Source organism: Thalia democratica, chromosome 9, assembly GCF_965202585.1.
Source record: "Thalia democratica chromosome 9, ktThaDemo2.hap1.1, whole genome shotgun sequence".
Taxonomy (NCBI): domain Eukaryota; kingdom Metazoa; phylum Chordata; class Thaliacea; order Salpida; family Salpidae; genus Thalia; species Thalia democratica.
Window position 1 is genome coordinate 12,462,106 of NC_139173.1, and position 5,818 is coordinate 12,467,923.

General features: G+C 25.6%; 1 pseudogene; it reads left to right on the top strand.

Moving 5' to 3' along the window:
* The first annotated feature begins 2,425 nt into the window (after positions 1–2,425).
* LOC145844834 (uncharacterized) lies at positions 2,426–2,791 on the top strand (annotated as a pseudogene).
* Positions 2,792–5,818: the final 3,027 nt, after the last annotated feature.

A 5,818-nucleotide genomic window follows, 5' to 3' on the forward strand; every position in this document is an offset into this window, starting at 1 on the left:
ATAATTTTATGTATAATTTGTCAGTTCATACTTTTTTCTGATTTATATAGTTTTCGTTTTATTTAAATTTAATACAAGATGTTTTTTTAACATTTTATTTCTCTAAACTCAAATTAGAAAATAAAAGCAATTTGAAGAAAGCGTGTTTTAGATGAAATCCGTACACAACCGGCAAGGTTATTGTAATTAGTTTGTTAACCTCTTAAGAATAGCTGTGAACATGTTTTGTAACATTTTAGTTTTTGCTCTGTTTATTTTTGTGTTGTTTCAAATGTGTTTAAACCTAATTACGTCATACTTGAATTTGTTTGAAATATTTTAATGATTTATAATTAGTTATTGGTGTAAAAGCAGTCCAATACTTTTTTACTGTAAACTGATTCACACACAAGGTAAGCCTTTTTGATTGTTTATAAATTTTGGTGTAAAATTAATAAAAACTTTAAAAAAAAATTATACTGGTAAACTAAAATAAAGGTAAATATGATTCTTAGAACTAGAAAACCTCATTATGTAAGTATTTTTTTCAAAGTTTCAATTACCAGCTAAATTTTTAGCTTAAGAAAAATTTATTGAAAAATTCTGACAGTTACCGAAGTTCACCATAAAGGCATAAATAGAATTCTATTCGAGTAAGAATCACAGTTTGAAAATCCGTTCACGGTGAAACTCATTAACTGTCTGAATTTTTCAGTAAATATTTTTTAGTAACTGAAATGTTAAATCTTTTTCAACCACATACTTAAATTGTCAGCTTTTCCAAACACTTTATTTTTTAAATTTCTTATGTAATACAATATCTAAAACTTGAAACGCTTATTTATCATTTAATTCCTTGATTTGGTGTATTTTTAATACAAATTTAAAGTTAGATATAACACTTTTTTTACTATAAAAATCTCCAAAATCGATCCAGGACACAGTCATTTTTTTAATAATTTCCAAGCATTGATCTAAATGAATAATTAATCAGAAGATATTTTATACAAATAATGTTTTTATAAACCATTTATTTTTTAAAGTTCCAAACACATCTATAAAACAGTTGCTTGAGTTTTATAAAACAATTTCAAAAATTTTCTACTTAATACTAAGATTAAACAACTTTAGTTTTATATTAGTGTTTATTAAACGACAAAAAAGCGCTCAAAATAACTGTCCCTAGGGCCTGGTGTACTAAAAAAACTTTTCGGTTGTTGAGCCGTATACCACTTGGATACAGTTTAAAGTCTCGTCCAAGACAAAATATTAGTCGTTGAAAAAGGACTTTTAGTTTAAAAATGTATGTTAAAAACTACTTTGTATAAATAATACTTTTTTAGTCATTTAACTTTGTACAGTTTATAAAAATTTTATAAAACATTGAAAAAGTTCAATTTATACTTTTACGCGGCTTAATAATCCATCATTATATTGATATCAGTACTTACACAATATTTTTCCAGATTTACTCATGATTTTGAACAACATTTAAAACAGCAGAGTGTAATACTTTAATTGAAATTGGTATATATTTTTTGTCAAGTTAAATTCAAATACTTATTTCTAATTTGTAATATTCGACAAAACTTTACTTTATCAGATACTTAAATCAACTCAGTTAAATATTTTATTATTTCAAAACTGTTTTTTATTAGAACAATTTTGATACTACTTAGCTTTTATGATTATGTTTTTTTAACCCCTTAAAATAGTTTGTGAAAAATAATCTTTGTAAACTTTTAATATAACTCAATTTAAAAATAGATTTTAAACAAAAAATAAAAGTTAATGTTTTCCTAAACTTTTTTATGTTGATGTGCAGTTATGTTAAACTATAAAGTTCACCTTAAAGTTGCAAGACTATGCTTATTCAGAAATTACTTAATGATTAAAGTTTTAGTTTATTAATTATTTTACTTTTTAACAGCTAAGTTTATATCATACAAACCGGTAATTAATTTTTATATAAAACTCGAACATTTATTTCCAAAAAACCTATTCTTTTTTCTATTGTCGGAAGAAATTTTGTTCTATTTAAACACATTATTAAACACATGTATTTTAAATTAATAAATAGAGTCGCAACATATGAAGGTATAGTGCAAAACAAACTTAGAAAATTTGAAAAACTCTGTCTAAAAGCTACAAAACTTAAATTGGAACATTTCGTTTGACTTTTGAAAAAGAATCAGAGATATAATTCGAAAAGCTTTAAGTTTTACAAATTTTTGAAAATTAAAAATATATTTTGTTAAGTTGCAATTGGTATTTAATTTTTTTTTTGTTTTGGAAATTTATTAGATGATGAATAATATTTGTATGTTATTTTGTAAACTCTATTTTAAACCTTGATTTTATATATGTTTTATTGTATTCAATTAAGAGCTAGATTACTAAAACAAACCTGATTACTTTATATCTACACACAGGCTGCAAATTACAGATGAGAAGCAAAACTTTCAAGGAACGTTTCACTTATCAGGACCGACAGAAAAAGTTCAGCAAGTTCAAAGAAATTTACCCGAAACGCGTTCCGGTTGTCCTGCAGCCGGAACAAAAGCACAACAACAGCAGCAGTTTGAAGCCGATGAAGAAAAATTTCTACTTATTTGGTGAAGACGTGTCATTTTGCAAAGTGCTGCAGTTCATAAGGAGCGAAATAAAAATCGGCAACGAAACAGCAGTGTGGCTGTTTGTCAACGGAATAATGCCGCAGATGACTTCAACGCTGAACAGTTTGTACGAAAATAACAAAGACAGCGACGGTTTCCTCTACATTGTGTACTGCGGTGAATTAACTTTTGGCTAAAATCAACTGTGATTCTCCAATGAAAAAAGTTGTAGTTTTAAAAATAAAAAGTGATGTTGTTACAAAACTTTGGGAACATTTTTAAATTAATACTTACTATTCTATTCAATAAGATATTTACTATAACTGAGGATCTCATTTATTTAGTGAAACATTTTGGCCGACTTTAAAAATATTACTTCTTAATTTATTAGACATCATAAATTTTTAGATTACATATATTGATCAAAGTTTTAGTAAAAGAGAGTTAATATAGTGAAGTATTCAGTTTTGTAAATATATTGTAATTAAATTGTTAAAAATAACTGAAAATTAGGTTTAAGAATTATCAACATGTCTGTAACTTTAATCGAATCTGATATGCATGAAGTTGAAACGCATACTCTAATCCAACTTGTTAATATTCGAAACAGTATTATTTTTTATTGGAAAGCTGAACTTTTGTTCATCAGATCATAGCTTATACTAGGAGTCGGCAAACTTCGCCCTGAGGACCAAGTACGGTGTAACTTTCAGGCGAAAATATGCTATAAAAATTAAAAAACGGATTTTTGTAGAAAAAGCTTACAATTAAGTTTTAATTTTGCTAGTTAATAGTTTCTAGTTCTTTATTATTGCTTATTTTATTATAATTTTGGTTTAAAATAGTATATTTTTACTGATTACTACAACTACTTTGATTAACTGTGGCTCACGGAAGACTTTTTGCTATGTAGTATGTCAAGCAACTCTTTCTAAGATTTTTTTTTCGTTACCTACAAAAGGCTGCTGACCCCTGGTTTAAATTAATTATTATCAACATGTTTAAAACCGTGCACATTAAACTACTTGGAAAAATTTTCTGTGCGCACTGCACACTAGAAATTTTTTATTTTTTCTCCTAAAACTTAATATTACGCTCTCATATATAACTACTTTTATTAAGCTATACAATATTAAAGTCAGGTATATTACGCATTTATTAATAACATTTTAACTATTTTAACTTAAAAATAATATCATGCCTACTACTGTATAAAGTGTATATATTAACTAAAATTACTTTTAAATACTTTATTTGGATAATTGAACCATAGTCATGAAGAAGAGTTTCTAGTTTGTCTTTTATTGCATGTAAACTATGAACAATACTTCGTACTTAATGAGACCCATAGATAGGTCATATTGTGTTGAAAGATTAAAGTTTTCGTTAGTTTGATTGGATAATAGATTTAATAATAATTTAGTTAAATCATTTTACAAGTAGTCATCCAGTCTTTTTTGCTGCGATAAGAATCCATTTACTTGAAAGAGCATAAGTAAAGTTTTATTCTTGTAAAAACAAAAGTCTATAAGTTAATAATAACCACACTAATTTTATAACAAAAAGTCTACGGAGTAGGCACAAGCACTACGCAAGCAAACTGTATTAGACAAAGTTTAAAGATAGAAATTGACCTATGTTTTAAAAATTTACAAACATTTTTTGTTGTGGAAATTACAAAGTATTTGAATTAAAAATAGTAATTTAGCTTACTTCTAATTAACACGTATCTTCATTAATTGGATCGATATAAGGTGATTGATTAGTTTTTAGTCACTTGATCTCTTTTTTTTTTCATGACACACCACTACTTATTTTTGCTTTTCAGATTTACAGTTATAAATTCTGGTGGAGTTTTCCTGAGTCAATCTTTTTGTACGTTATCTATTGTACTATAACAAAGTTGTTTTTTTTATAACAAATGAACCAGAACCTATCTATAGAACTTTATTTAACTATTAGCTAGAAAATTACAGGTAATAAACAAAAAAAATAACTACATTTGGATTGCATAATTAGATTCGGTTGGATCTGAATTAAAAACAAAAATCAGATTGTAATTTGTGGAACCGGTAGACCACAACTTTAAACTCACTATATCAGCAAGCTTTTTATATGATGAAAAAATATCAGTACGTTGTTTTTCTCTTTGCTACGAAAAAACCTTGTAGAAAAGAAGAAACATAGTTACATTGTATAAATTTATTCCACTCCTTTAATAACCAACACAATCAAAAGTAAGCTACATTTATAAATTGAAAACCCTTGGTTGAAAGTTATTTATTACACTCAGACAGTGCTCAATTATATAAAAATTAATCCAGTTTAATTTGCTACGTAACTTCAAGAGAGTTAGACTTGATAAACTGGTATAAAAATAAATTGTAAAATGTAAACTAATCAAATAAACGACTACACGATAGGACATCATTCTCTCTTAAAAAATTTATAATTACTTACAGAGTTACTTTACTATAAAAACTACTTATGTATTTTATTCAAGTTTGTTTAAACTAGTTATACTTGAAATTTTTTAGAGAACTTATAAGAAAAAGAGTCTAACTATATAATTTATTTTTTAACCAAATACATAACGTTTAGTTAATCTTGAATTTAACAAAAGAAACTTAATTTTTCTTAAATATTTTAAAGGTTATATTATTTCAAAGTCTTTAAAATAACTGACTTGTTTAAGACTTATTATACTTTATTCAAAAATTATTTCTAATGTATCTTCGTTAAATTTATAAGTAAAAGTTTGATGATATCTAAATTTTCCTTCATAGATTTTATTATTTTAAGAATAATATATTGCAATTTAAATCAACGTAAAGATACAAACTACTACTAATTTTAATAATTAATTACGCATTGTTACGTTACACAGTTTATTTCCGTGACAAGCAAATATGTCATCAAAACAATACGTTGTGTGGCAGCGTATAAAAGACGTAATAATACAACAAACACATAACTGGCAACAACTATTAATTGTGTTTTAGTAAAAAAGTTAACTTAAAAATAAAATTCACTCACATATATATTGAAAGTGGAACAAACAAAACAAAATGTAGTAGAATGTAATTTTCTTATTAAATACTAAAATAATAGTATATGTGCTTTACTCAAAGCAAAATCTTATATCTTTAAGGTCATCAAGTCTTAAGAACAGAAACTTCAAAGTCATCAGGATACAAAAGGATAACATATAGCTTAGCTTGAAA